Genomic DNA, 16059 nt, shown 5'->3' on the forward strand with positions numbered 1-16059 from the left:
TACCCAATTACATGTAAAATGCGTTTTGTCAAAAGATTAGCCAATTACATAAAATAGTGACATATGTTTCTAACAAGTGAATCACATATGTCCTAACATTTATTTTATGTAATAAAAACAGATCTGAATTTTTATCATCAAAACCTACTTTTTTTTTCTACCACAAAACAGATCTGGTATTTTGACAAATCAAAATCAATTTTATTAATCACCAAAATAGATCTGAATTTTCTTAAACAAAAGAAGAGATTTCATTCATAAATAAAGTTGTGTGATTTAATTTTTCATTCACATGTTCAACATATCATGCATGATATGCATAGCATAATTCATTGGTTACAAGAGTCTAGAAAACTAGACTTTGTCTGGGCAGAATGGATGCCTAACACCTTCCCATTCCGTAACCTAGCCTCCAGATTTAGGTCTTTGGCTAAATAGATCTAGCCTTGTCTTTGTTTGTTTTGGGTAGAATGTAACTAGGACAACAAGCCATGTAAATATTTGGTAGATTGTAATTAGGACCCAAAACTATGTAACTTTTCAATTTTCCAAATATGTAATTTTTATTCAATCAATGAAGAGAATAATTCAGTCATGTATTTAGCTTTTCTTATTTTTTTTTTGTATAAAGAAAATTAAGTGGTGACTCCATACCACTTACCCAAAAAGAGAGGTTCCCTAAAAGGTACCCGAATCTCTTTTTTTGAGGGACACGTCTCTCACACCAAGATCAAGCAAAGCTTTCTCTATTTTTGAATTACCAATCACACATGAAATAGTGGGACAACCTGGATCTTTAAACTTTGGAGGTCTATTGTTTTGAATGATTGCACTAACTTGTTCAGTCAAAAATGCCTTCTTATGTACATTAAGCTTACGCTTAACAGTGCACAAATCTTTCAAAAATTTAGTATATGATGGAATTTGCTTTATGGCATCCGAAAGAGGAATGTTCACTTTAACTTGCTTAAGCACTTCAAGGATTTGAAAATTTTGATTCACCTTTTGAGGTGGAATAAACCTTTGGGGAAAAGATGCAGGGATAGGACACCTTTCAATTTCGTTAGATTTAGGTTCAAGGGCCTCATCACTACTCTTTATTTTGGAAGATTCATCATGTGTATTGCTTTTAGGCATATCTTTTTCAATGATTTTTCAACTACGAAGAGGAGTTACAGATTTAGCTTGACTCACTTTATTTTCAAAGGAACTACAATCATCTACACAAAATTGACCTTGGGGGTTTGGCTGTGGTTGAGATGGAAACTTACCCTTTTCTATTGTGCTCATGGATGTGGTCAATTTAGTGAGAGTGCTCCTAATGTCATTTATGGCTTGTGAGTTCTGATTATTAGTGGTGGATTGAATCTACATGAATTGTTGCAAAGTTTCCTCAAGACTCATCTTTGGAGGGGGATTATAGGGTGCAAAATTTAAAGAAACATGTGTAGGAGATGCAACCACATTATCATTCCTCCAACTAAAATTTGGGTGATTCTTCCACCCTGAGTTGTATGTCTCTGAATAAAGGGAAGGGTATGATTTTTTCACCATGTTCATAGCATTTGCTTGATCATGCAACACCTCTTTAAAAGCTGGAATTGTAGGACATTCATTGGTAGGGTGTTCCATGGTCTCACAAATCCTACAAACCCTATCAATTTTAGGCACAGTATTGACTCCATTGACTTTCCTTAATTCCATGACTTCAAGCTTCCTAGTTATACTAGCCACCCTAGCACTAAGGTCATCATCTTCCCTAAGTTGGTACTTACCACCCCCAGAGGGGTTGGTGGATGCTTTAGACCTATCTTAGGTAATAGTGGTATCCCAAGATTGGGCATTTTCAGCTAAGAGATCAAAATAATCAAAAGTCTCAATAGGATCTTTATTCAAAAACTCTCCATTGCAAATCATTTCTACAAATTGGCCCATCTTTGGAGTTAAACTTCCATAGATAAAACTAATTATACGCCAAGTTTCATAGCCATGATGTGGACAAGCATTAAGCAAATCTTTAAATTTTTCCCAACATTAATAAAATGTCTCATTATCTTTTTGTGAAAAATTCATTATTTGTCTTTTAAGTGCATTAGTCCTATGAATTGAAAAAATTTCTATAAAAACTCAGTTTGCATCTCTTGCCAAGTACCAATTGACCTAGGTCTCAAAGAATTAAGCCAAGTTTTTGCCCTATCTGTAAGAGAAAAAGGAAACAACTTCAACCTAATGGTCTCTTCATTACATGATTGGTCATAGAAGGTAGAAAATACCTCCTCAAATTCCTTAAAGTGTAGGTAGGGATTTTCAGAATCTAAGCCACAAAATTTAAGAAGTAATGAAATCATACTGGGCTTAAAATTAAAATTATTTGCATTAGTTGGAAAAATGTTGCATGATGGTGCACTACTCCTAGTAGGTTGCAAATAATCCCTGAGAGTTCTAATGGGTTGGTGAGCATGGAAGTTTTCATTATTTAAATTATTCTCATCACCATGATTACTATCTAAGTCCACCATGATATCAAGTGTGTGAGAATGTGAGAAAGAATCATATAAATTGCCAAAAAAATTATTAGACTCAATTCTAACCAAGCGTTTATCACTATCACGACACCAAACACGCATGCAATAGTAAAGCAAGAAAGAAGAAGAAAAGAAAACAAACACCTTTAACAATAAAAAGAAGTAAAAAGAAAAGAAAAGAAAAGAAAAAATATAAAGGAAAACTAAACTACTTAAAAAGAAAAGAGTTAGAGAGATATTACCAAATATGTGAAGAAATTTAATGCCGAAAACCTCTTAGATTAGGGCACAAAGATAGTCTTTAATCCAGAAGCCGTGGAAGAGGAGGGACCAGAGGAATCAAGATATCCTAAGCCAGCCTTATTAGAACTAGGATTTTGAGCATTCAAGACCTCATCAAGCTTTGCACTAGACATCCTCTCTATTTGAGTTCTAGCTTGACTAAGCTCTACCTCAAGATTCTTGACCTTCCCATCAAATGAGGTGTTCTCCACAACAAGAGTCTCAACCAACCTTGTAGTCTCATCTAATTTGACTAATAGATCAGCTTTTTCAGTTTTTACCTCATTAAGCTCTTTTCTACAAAGATGTAATGCCTTCTAAGATTTTATAAACTCAGTGCATAGCTTATCATAGGCTTCCTGAAGGTTCAACTTCTTGGGTACTTCATCATCAGAAGAATCCTCACTGTTACTAGCACTCTCCACAATCACCTTATCAGTTGTGGCAGCAAAAGTTATAAAGTGACCACATTCATCCACACACTCATCAGAAGAGTCATTCTCAATATCACTCAAGGTAGCAACCAACCCTTTATCTTTTGACTTCTTGGTCTTTTCCTTCATATGGTAGTTTGGGCACTCTATCCTCATATGACCAAAACCTTTACACTAATGGCACTGGATAAGGGGTTTCTCACTCTTATCCTTCCTAGAGGATTTAGATTTCTTAGGAGGTTTGTCCTTATCATTTTTCCTATATTGAAGAAGCTTGATAATCTCATTAGCTATGAAGGTTAGATCCTCATCCTAATCATCATCTTCATCTTCATCTTCACTTTCATCTTCATCTTTAGAGTCATCAATCTTTTCCTCTATACCCTTAAGAGCCAAGTTTCTACTCTTTCCACCTTTTTCCCATTAAACCTAATCCCATCCCATAGGTTTAAAGGTTCCCTACAAGCTCAGTCAAAGGAATTTGATCAATATCCTTCACTTCTTTAATGGCAATGATCTTGGCATGGAATCTTTCAGGTAAGGACCTAAGGATTTTCCTAACAATTTTGGATTCTGCTATAGATTCTCCAAGATTGAAGGCAGAATTCACAATATCCTTGAGTTTAGCATAGAACTCATCGAAGGTCTCATCCTCCTTCATCCTTATTTCTTCAAAACTACTAGTGAGTCTTTGAAACTTCACAGTCTTTACTGCCTTGGTACCTTCATAGGTGGTCTCAAGAATGGTCCATGCTTCCTTGGCAACTTCCGTGGATGATATTTTCTTGAATTCCTTATTGGTCACCCCACTAAACAAAGCATTCAAGGCCCTACTGTTGAAATTTGTTGCTTTGATTGTTGCTTCATCCCAATCCACCGGCACTTCCTTTGGCTTAATCCAGCCAACTTTAACAACTTGCCATACTTTTTCACCTAGAGCCTACAAAAAAGCTTTCATACGAACTTTTCAGTACGCATAATTAGTGCCATCAAATAAAGGAGGAATCAAAAGTGATTGTCCATGATCCATGACAACAGGGGTTAAGGATCACACTTAGGAAATTAATCCAAACAGAGTGAACCAGCTCTGATACCACTTGTTGAGAAATTTAGACCCTGGTTGATAGAAATAACAAGTTTTAAACCCAAGTTTTTAATTAGATTTATTATGAATAAATCTTGTTAAAACAAACAAACATCAATATCATGTCAATATCATGCACAGTAGAATAGTAAATAAGACAAGATATGATGACTTAGGAAAACTAATGAAACAAACTAGTTTCATAGTAAAAAACCTACGGGGAAACCTTCCCGAAAAGCAATTCACTATAGTAAAGAGAAATTTCAGATCTAGTACAAAACCTTTTTCCCTAGACTCTACAATCCCTGAAGATGAATTTACAGCAGAAACCTTCTATCGCTTTAAAACCTCTGAACTCTTTAATATATGAACGCCACCTTTTTGCACGGATCCTAGTACGTGACTAACTCCAGCAACTTGAAGATGTTGTTAGCTACAAAGTTCTTCACTTCATCAACAATAAAGATCAAGAAGTACTTGGTTACAAAACCCTAAAGCGCAAAAGACGCAGTAACTTCTTGCAGAGAGAATAAGGCACTAGGTCACTTTCTGCATGTGTTCTCCATGTATTATGGCTTTTAAAATGAGTCTTATATATGTTTAGGGTTGTGAGAAAAGAAACTCTACATATACGTGTCAACTAGGGCCAAAAATTAGATATGGAAATTTTGATTTCGTAGATCACGATAGATTCAGCTTCTGTCGAGCTTCATTCTTAAATCTCGATAGATACTGTTTCTGTCAAGGTATCTATCAAGCTTTAAATGAACAACTTTTTTTCACTTGTTTTTTGGTCAGATCTTCATGGCTTTAACACTTGACTTGAACTATTGTTTCTTGAAGTACTAAACCTATCCTAAATCTACCCAATTACAAGTAAAGTGTATTTTGTCAAAAGATTAGCCAATTACATAAAATATGTCCTTAACAACAATATATTAAGGCGCTAAAGTTTAGGGATCTACACACAACACATCTATTGGTGGTATTAACAATATATTTATTTTATAACTTAACTAAAATTCATACGAAAGATGATCTTAGTTGGATGATTTAACAATAAAAACTCAAGAATTAATTGTCTAATGTAGTTTCATGAAATTGATTAATTTTAGGCAAAACAAAACTAGTGAATTAGCTCGTAGGGAATACTAAGTATTTAACTTGCCTAGAGTCTACGATAAATCAAAGAATTATACAAAACTAAACATTTTACTAGATGAGTAAATCAATCAAAAATATAATAACATAAGCATTAAAACCAAAATATAATTCTTAAGAACATACCAATAAACGGTTGGGTTTCACTCCTTGCCTTAGCAAGGCTTCTAGCAAGCCAAAACACAAATAAAACTCTAAAAACTGTAAAGAAATTTTAAGAAAACCTAAATTATGTTCTATGGCAGCTCTCTCCTGAATTTTTCCCTAAAGATCCTTTAAATAGGTCAAGGAATCCTATTACAAGTTGAATTCCCGTTTGGAGAAAATCCCAGGTTTTTAGTCTTCACCTAACTGACATTTTCGGCCCATTTAACTTTAGAATTTGGACTTTTGGTAAACTAAAAAGTTGTAGCCCTTTAAGTTAATTTTCAACCCCAACTTGAATCATCTTGATTAGACATCTAAGCCGAAATTTATACTCCAAATACTAACCGGTGCGCAGACTGGAATCCTAATCCGAATTGGACTTGGATTTAGTACAAATTTCCTTTGATTCCTTGCTCCAATTGGACTCGAATTTAATTGGGTTGGACGTATTTGACTTCATCATGGCCCTTGTAAAAGTAAAGCCCATTAACTTTCTTCTTTGCACAAATCCCCTTATTTAATTTCATTATCCTACAAAAGACAAATGCACGCATTAAAATTCAACTAAGCACAAAATTGATTATTCAGCATTATTCCAAAACCAACTATAAAATGCATGAATTAACTCAAAATAAGTATGATAATTCTTTCTAATAATGGTATAAATATGCAAAATTAAGCTATTATCACCCACTACAAAGACGAAGAGAATGAGAAGTAGCTCCATCTGAGCCTCAATCTCATAGATGAGGTGAGGATGGACACAGAATAAAGGGTAGCATGCTACAAGAATTTGATGACCAAGCACCACGATGTGATGGTCAAACACAGGCAATTCAACATTGGAGACCTCATCCTAAAAAAGTTGTCATTGGCTACTAAGGATCCTGTTCATGGAAAGTTAGGACCCAATTGGGAAGGACCATACAAAGTCATCAACTCCAAAAGATGAGAATTGTACTACCTAGATGCTTTGGATGGACAAAAGTTGGAGCATCCATGGAATGTGGAACATTTAGGAAGTACTATCAGTGAAGACTCATTGAGAAGGTCAGTTTGGATGACCTTAACCCCTATAACTTATGTTTTCTAGCAGCATTTTATATTTTCCAGTATTCGAATTCCCTAAAAAGCACTAGCTACTAGCATGTGCATTGCTTATGGACAATATTATGTTGTGTACAAAGTTCTTAGCTTGTATATAAAGCAGTTTGGATTTTCTACTTAAGTGTTCTTAATTCTTTACAAAATCAAAGTCCACAAGAAAGGCTAAAAGCCATGGACGAGCAAAATCTTTAGATGCAGAGATGTATCTTTACAAGCCACCTTTAGACAAAGGAAAGGCAAAACACCACAAAGTGGGATAAAACCTTAAGGTAAACAAAATGAGGGAAGGAACAAACACCTCCCACATATATTCGTTGATGCTAAATAAGTGAAAGATGAATTAAAGCATGCAATAAAATAGACGATAGTCATGGACGACAAATGTCCAAAGATCCCTAAACAAGCAAGTCTAAAACATAGACGAATATATACAAACATAAAGGGATGAGAATAAACGTCCAATCATGGAAAAACAAACATATATTAACTTGTTCATAAAAAGGGTAGACAACCACCATTCAAAAACCATTGAAAGTTAAGCTTGAAAAGGCAAATGTATGAAACTTATATCTAAAACCATGGACGAAGTGAATGTACTTAAGCAAATTAAAAATGGTCCAAAAAAATGGACCCCCCCCCTCCCAAAAAAAGAGAGAGAAAGATTGCTTATAATAAAAGATAGAAACTACTGGGATAAATCGGTGGGAGCATCATCCTTGGGTTGAGCAATAACCATGGGCTAAGTATCATCTTTGGGCTTATCAGAGGTGGTTGCATCATCATCTATATCAATGTCTTTAGAGGTGCTTGGGACTAAAGAACTCTCAGCAGCAACACGAAGCCTTATGAAGTCAAAATCTACTCCAGGAAAAGCTTCGCTTGCATCTTGATGAAAGTCCTCAAACCTAGAAGCATAGTTCTCATCCAGGAGTTTTGTATAGGCATTAGAAGCTTTGAACTCTTTGATTGCCTCGTCCTTGGGCTTCTTCATAGATGAGGAAAGTTTGTCAATCTTCTTTTTAAGGTGATCTAGACAAGGCTCCTTGTCAACAATGTCAGTTCAGAGTTCTTCAACCAAGTTTCTCAACTCCTTCACCTCGGACTCCAGACATTTCACTTGGTACTCCAGCTTCAACCTCTCCCCAGCTTGCTTGCTTAACTCCCTCTCCATGGCAAGAACTTTGCCATCGAGCTTGATTTTCTCCTCGTCCAAGACCGTGTCTTGCCTAGACGCTACCATAAACTTGGACATGACCAGTAAAGAGTAAAATGTTAAAATATGACTTAGAAAAGAAATTTATAACTTGCTATGGATGAGGAAAATACCTTGAATAAATCATGGATAGTGGAGCATTCAAACTCCTTAACAGACATGTCATAGCAAGCCATGACATTGTCTTCCTTCACCACTGTCTTGCACATGTTCCAGGCCATGGCCTCACTCATTAGAAGAGTGTGAGAGGTAGTAGTAGGATTTTTTGCAGGGGGAGCTGTGGATGGCTCTGGATCAGGATAAGAGGGAGCCTCGGAAGAAGGAACATCAGGAGGAAGGACTACAACAAGATTTTCAACTGGAGAAAGATTAAGCTCGACGACAGGAGCTTTGCCACTGCTAGAAAAATCCACCATAGGCCTTTTAGGGTCTAGACGTCTAGGGAGATTCCCTACATCAACCGTCTTAGACATAACCTTCCTCTTCTCCGAGGACCCAAGGGGCACCAACTTTAATGTCTTTGAGATGTTTGGACGAGTTTGGATAGGGGCAATATCCTTAGTTTAGAAAACCTCGTTGACACCAGCAAGTTCCTTCTCTTTGTTTTCCTTCATCGTTGCCATTTCTGAAAAAGTGTCGTCAAAGCTCAGAATGGGATGATAAAACAAAAATGATACAAAGTAACGTAAAGAAAAGAAATTTTACTTTGACAAGTTGTAGTCTCGTATAACAAAGCTTCCTCACACGGCTCAGGACCTAGACCCTAGCGAGTAAGACGATGTAGAGTCGTCAAAGAGTGAAAACTCCTATCCGAGAAGCAACAAGCCCGTTGAACCCTATCTAAAAACACATTGTTTAAGCTTACATGAGTCACAGCTGCAAAAAAAGAAGTGAAGTTAAATGAGAGAAGAAAAAAAGATTTAGATGAGTTTAAAAAAGAAAAAGATTTAGATGAGTTTTAAAAAAAGGGAGGTTACATACCCTAGGGACAAAGACAACCCCAGTCACCAACCAGTGGAGGGAAAGTATCCCTACCAACCTTGATGGGGTCTGTAAAGTTGTGATTTACAACTAAGTTGTGTTGGCTTTAATTCTGTGCCAAATTTGATTGTAATTTTGTTCAATCTTATGTACCCTATATTTTATGTGGGATTTCATTGTATGGGTTGCGTGTGAGAGAGAGTGTGAAGACTCAAGACTCATTGAAGATCAAAGGAGTTTTTGCGGGTAGCTTGCTTGAAGACTTCCTGCAAAGTGAAGCCATGTGCTCAACACATGACTGGAATGTGAAGATTCATGACAAACGGTGACAGCTGGTTTTTGCGAGTATTTCGCAGGTAAGGCCTTCCCGTGAGATACCCGCAAAACATTCTGTTTTGCCAGTTTGTCATATCTGATACACCAGGTCTTTACCTACACTATATATACCCACATTACCCATATATTGAGAGGAGTGCCTTCCAAAGAGAAAACCCTAGCCATTACCCTTGAGAGTGAGAGAATGTCATACCTACAATTCTCTACACAATCCATTGTAGTTTTCCTCAACTCCTACCTCTCCATATCCAAATCCTTGAGAGGTTAATAGCCCAAACACTTACCACACCCATCCTAAGTGTAAAGTGAGGTTTTGGTGCTGCTGGAAAGCATTGGAAGAAGCCATTTTTTTGGTGGATGCAATCAGGCTGAATTTCGTGATCCAGAGAGCTAGAGAAGACAAGACTTCGTCAAGTCAGTTGGTAGCAAGAGCTTGAAGGGCTCAAGTAATGGGGTAGACTAGGCTTGGAGGGTCTTTTGTTATTCATGTACTCCAACTCATTCTCTAGTGGATCGATTTACTGCTTGGAGGGCGGTAGAGAGGTTTTTCGCCGAGTTCTTCGGTTTCCTTTTCGATAACACGTCTCGGTGTTATCTGTGTTTGCATTCTTCTTCCCTACTCTTTTAGCTTTCATTTTATTGTTGATATTTGATGAATATGGCTTAGAGTAGTTATATTATTTGTTCACTCGCATTTACACTATTCTTCACTTAGTTTAAGTTAGAGTAAAATCAACCAAGCCGTAATTTTAATTTGAGGGTCTAAACAGCTCTTGTGTTTTCACACAAATTCAAGCTTTCAGGGTCTCTGGCCCAAGGACCAGAAACAAAAAAGAACTCTTTCTTCCACTCTTTATCAGATGTTGGAAGAGACCTTATCATCCTATAGTTTGAGCCTCTAGCAAAAAAACTGGTAAAAGCCAAAGAATTGGCTGATCCCAAAAGGTTTATAACAATAGAGGAACTCGTCCACAGTAAGAGGACGATTCCCCTCAAAAGCTTCCTTCCACAATACTTGCATGGCCATGATGATTCACCTACCATTGGGGTTAAGTTGATTGGGGGCTATGCCTAACCTAGTTAAAATCTCCCTAGCAAAAGCGTTCAAAGGAAGTCTAAGACCACCTAACATATAAACCTCATATATGCCCAACCTTGGGGAGTTAGGAGCACAACACCATTCCCAGTAGTTGGAAAACGAGTGTGGATATTATTAGGGATTTGGTATTTACCCCTAAGTTTGTGTAATCTTTCTGCATCTATTAAAGATGGTATGTTCAAAGCATAGCAGACCATAGTATCATCTATTGGCTGAACAAGGGAAGGAATATGTGATGAAGGAGCGGTAGACGAGCCAGCAGACGATCCTAATGCTACCCTTCTCCTTATCTCTTCCTAGAAAACTTCTAAAGGAATCCCAGGCGTCCCAGATGAATATACCTCATCTGAGGAACTACTCTCAAAACTGCTCTTGCTACTACTACCCTCACTACTATTGCTCTTGTCATGATACTCGTCTATCTCCCTATCATCCCTATCACTAGAAGAAGACACTACTATTTCAGCCATTTGTAATGAATTCTTAAAAGAAAACCTATAGAAGAAGAGGAAGAAGATACCTGATGCTAGACGAAGAGGACTAAGGATGGAAGAAGACTGCTAGACGAGGCGTGAAGGAGGATGGAGACGAGAATGTCAGAAGAGAAAATATGAGAAAGTGAGAGGGTAGAAGAGGTATTGAGCAATTTATAGGTGGTTGGGTGGGTCACTAAAGCGACGCAAGCCAATCAAAAGGCTTAACTCCCTCTTAAAACGAAGCGACGTGACCTCTTGGCCACTATGATCCGGCCATGTGTCAACATCTACACTGATTGATTCCAACTAATCTCAGGACACCACGTATACAACCCATCAACGAATCAAAAAGCGCCACATATCAAAAAAAAAATTCAGAAAAATTAAAATCCAGAAAAAGCGACACAAGGTAAGAAAGATGAGAATATGGACAACCTATGGACGAGGGGGCAACTGATGGTAACTCAAATAATTAGCTCTTTGTCCATATTGGTTGTCCATAACCAGAAATGTCCAAAATAGCCTCTAGAAAGGAGAAAGAAGAAATATGCACCACAAATATAAAATGTGGACTTACAAGCAGGTCGTCGATTGTCCAGCAAGGATCTGGTTGTCCAAAGAAGGTATGGTCGTCCATACCATATTCAAGTATGAATGACCAACAAACACTTGGTAAATTTCTATGTGTTTTCTACAATCTCAAATGGTTATGCCACTAACCCACATCTCGAAACGTAGGGTGAATTCCCCAAAGTTCGCTCCACTCTCCCCACTAAGTCTACACTTCTCCAAACAAGTAGATCCACTCTAAACTCTTTATAAAAGGACCGAGCCTCATCCAACCAAGGTACATTTTTACTATTCATTCACTCACTATGCATGTGTTCTAGAGAGAAAATTGACTTAACCATCGAAGGGTCCTTGGCCGGTTCACCTTGGTCACCTTTAATAGTTACTTTCTTCCTTCTCAAGACACCCAACCATCAATAAAGTCTAGAGCATTCGACCTACTGAGTTTTGTGCATCATCAATATGCAAAATTGTTTGAGGTCTTGGGACATAATTTCATACATTTACTATATGTGGTAACAAGTTGTAATAGGTTTTGTAATTGATGTTAAAGGTTTTGTAATTGTTATGAAAGAGATAAAATTTGTCACTAATGTAACACCCGCCTCACTTAAATTGAATTTAATTGCTTCTAGAGTGGAATTGATGAATTATTTAATTTATTTTGAAGGTCATATTATTTTATACTATGATTACTACAAAGAAGATAAATAAAAGAAGATGTAACGTGAGAGTTATTTTTGTGGATTATTCATATTTAACTTTTAGTCCCCTTATCAGTTAAGGAAAAGGATAAGAGATTAAAACCTATTTGGATTAGGGGTAGTCTCCTTATTAGTTAAGGAAAAGGATAAGAGATTTCCTATTTGGATTAGGAGTTTAAGTGTTATTGGAATTCTTTAGAGTTTTAGCCTATCTAAACAACCTTAATATGAATTTTAGTGGGAATTAAAGTCTTGGAAGCTTATTTAAGTTTTTAGTGGGTTTTAAATTTCAGCCCAAGTGAAAACAATTTTAACGTGTAAATTAGTTAGGGCTTCCTGCTGAAAGACGGAGAGAGAAACTATGAGATTACAGGAGAAAAAAAAATTACTGCATCCGTGTGTTCATGTATGCCTCTCTCACAAAGATCTATGGGATAATCTATAAAGCTAGTGTAGTATATTAGTCTTGCATGAACTTTTCCATACAAACTCATGAATTAAGCTTTTAGATGATTTGTTGCTGGGATTTACGCAGATTGGTAGTGGTGCTAGCTTCATAACTTTTGTAATCTATATAATTGTTTCAAGTTTCTAAATTATTGTTAATGCATGATACAGGTTACTAGGTAGAAATAACTTTGTAAACTTATAGCATCCTGTCTATGTCTTACGGGTAGGAATCTTATTGGATGCCATATATATGTAATTTGGGATAATATGATCTATAAGCATAAAATTATTTGGAAGCCAACTCGTACTGGGAGAATTAAATAATATAGAGATCAACATATTCGGCTCATTAGAATTGTTTACTAGGTATTGATTTTTGGAGTACTTGATAAAGCAATTGAGTACTAATTTAGCTGTAGTTTCAGAATAAAATGTGAGATACGAATTTTAAGAGTCAAATTTATATTTTCATTGCTGTCTTAGTGTATCCATTCTTATTGAGTTGTCTTATCCTTATTTAGGTTTTAGTTGTCATTGATTCAGATAGTTGAGTTGAAACTACAAGTATTAGCAACTAGAGGTAAGTAGACTTCAGAACATGACGTCTCTCAAGACATATATATTTATATATTTTTTGGTAAAAATAAATTTATATATACATAATTATAAAAGTGAAGTTTCCAAAAAATTATACCATTGTCAATGGTTTATAAATACCTAAATTTTATTATTTCTTGTATATTACTTTGAAACTATATAAGTTAAGAATGACTCAAAACTATATTTTTGAGAAAGTATTGGTTATATGATATATGATTGATATTGGCAATATTGTAATAAAGTAAGAATATTTTCAAACGGTTAGCTAGATAGTCTGCAACATTTGCCAACACAGGGTTAAGTGTTGGTCTTCGGCCAATGTAGTGTTATTGTGGTGTGGTGCAGTGTTATCGTTTGCTCTTTGGAGCCAATGTTATTGTTTGCTCTTTGGAGCCAGTGTTGCCTCTTTGAGGTTAGTGTTATTGTTCCCTATGGGACTCACCCACCAAGTGTTTAGCAGTTTATGTTTTTATCTGGCTAATGTTTAATGTTTTCCATATGAAACTATGGTCTTATTGTTATTGACCTTTATAAGTGGAAAAAAATGTTTATTACTACAATATATTGTTTCTACCTATTTAGTGTATTTTGGCTAACTAAAGTGGTTATTATTTTATTTAATGATTACAACGTTATAATTAAATGTTTTATTCTTGATAGTTTTATAGAATATATTATATTATTGTTAAAACTATTTGTAAATGTTTTGTAAAGACTATATTTTGTCAATGATACTAATGTTTTGTTTTGAAAGACATCCTCATGTTATGTAGTCTTTTATTGGGCTTCTAGCTCACCCCCCTTTCTCCACCCTTTCAGATTAGAGCAATGCAATATCTTTTGGAGGTAGATCATTGGTGCCATAGATTGAAGACTTCTTTTGAAGCTATGTTAGTTAATGGTCTGTTTTAGTATATTTTCTTAGGATAGTGAGTTCGGCATTTGTGGAACTCTTTGAGATTGTATTTGGAGACAATATTGTTAAACTTTTGTTTTTATGGATTTCATAGGAAAGATTTTGATGGTTTGAAATTTATTTGTGGATATTTAATTATGCTTTGTTCCATTATATTATTCTTGATTATTTATAAGACAGGTTATGCATCTAAATCCTTAGTATGGGTTTGGGTGTTACAACTAACATATTACACTTGACTCTAATAGGTTCACAATCACAACTAAAGATGATTGATATAAATATATACTATGGTGGACCCCTTATCAATCCCAACGATATTGACAGACTCACATTTAAAGGTCCCAGGTATCAAGCACTATTATATGGTGCTACGTCGTAAGTTGAAGATCCTGAATGATTTGAAGATGAAAATTATGGAAGAACTGCATTTGAACCCTTCTTTTGATGACATAAATATTATTTATCATTGTCCATAAGAAGTCCTCCATGAACAGATAAATTACAGGTATATGGTGATCAAAGAAGACAAACATGTGAAGATAATGTTTAATAGGATGCAGGAAATGCCCCCAAATAAATGCTACTAAGTTGTACATTAGTTTGGACCTGTGTGCAGAAGTTGATGTCGAGGAGGTGCAACAAACAACTACATCTTTACAGTTTACAATCCTAAAAGATTGATGCATGATGAGAATGCAAATTGTCATATTTTTCTCCCTTAATGTTTAGTCTTTTATACTTATTTGGTGCCTAAATGTACTCATTATTCTTATATTTTGATTTAGGATGCAATGAAGGTGTTAAGTGCAAAACGAAGTTAATTAGGTGATTCTGGACAACTTTGACATCGCTTCGAAATCTGGGCATAACTCCCTCATCCGAGCTCCGATTGAGATGCTTCAAGATGCTATGGAACTCCAAGAAAAAGCTCTACAACTTTCATGTTTTGCATTTTGAGAGATACAGGACACATCAAGGTCAAAATCGGGCTTGAAGTTGCCACAACTGCACTGCTAACATTCTGGAATGTTCGTTTGCATGAAATTTTAATACGCGGATCTGTTGTGGTTTATTTTCGGAAGCTTCCAGATCTGGTGTACAAAAAAATTCCAGCTGAAAAACACCACTTTCCTAGTTATATTAGGACTTTGTTTTATTTTTAATATTTTTCCTTAATTAGTCAAATTTTGATATTATTATTTAGAATATTTTTAGGAGATTTTGTAGGCTTGGGAAAGGGGGAATTAACATGTAAAAGGGGGAGGTGAAATCAGATTTGGACACACACGCCACTCTCTCCCCTCTTCTCTAGCTTCTCCTTTGAGTTTTCTGTCATGGCCCTGCTTAGCTAAACTTTTATACTTGGTCGAAGGAAATTGAAGCCTCGGAATCAATAAAACCGTGAGATCTAAATTGTTTTTATTATTCAATTTATGCTTTGAATATCGGATGTTCTTATGTGCCTATTTTCATGATTGTCTCTTTTAATTACTAGGAGGCCTACTAGTTTATTACTCGTTGCAATCTACTACTAGGTTAAATATCAAATCTGTAATTGTTTGATCTCTCTAATTTGTGAAGCAACTAAGATTTAATAATTTGCTGCGTCAGAAATTATTAGATCTTAGGAAGAACGCTCGACTAAATTAAATGCAACCACTTGTACTTGTGTTGTTTAGCTTCATCGATCTCTCGAATTCTTAAGGCTGCTACTAGATTAAACCTTTAGCGCTTGTCTTGGGTTGTTTAGTAGTTAGGGTTAATTAGATCGCTTGCTTTCTAATTAATTGTGACTAAGGAGAAATAGGAAAATAGTTCCAACGGTGAATATTCAAAGTATGAATTGATATATGCTTGCATCAATGATCAGTTATAATATTCTGATGGTGGATGTTGACTTAGACCGAGATTTGTTCTTTTGATTGATTTCGATATTTTAATTTGAGTTGTTCCTTAGTTGTTTTTCTTAAA

General features: G+C 35.7%; 1 non-coding gene across 1 annotated transcript; it reads left to right on the plus strand.

The window, feature by feature from the left end:
- The first annotated feature begins 1984 nt into the window (after positions 1–1984).
- LOC115983006 lies at positions 1985–2091 on the plus strand. The gene has a single exon (XR_004089823.1). It is a non-coding gene; the product is annotated as a small nucleolar RNA R71 (small nucleolar RNA).
- The last annotated feature ends 13968 nt before the right edge of the window (positions 2092–16059 follow it).

Source organism: Quercus lobata, chromosome 3 (genome assembly GCF_001633185.2).
Source record: "Quercus lobata isolate SW786 chromosome 3, ValleyOak3.0 Primary Assembly, whole genome shotgun sequence".
Taxonomy (NCBI): Eukaryota; Viridiplantae; Streptophyta; class Magnoliopsida; order Fagales; family Fagaceae; genus Quercus; species Quercus lobata.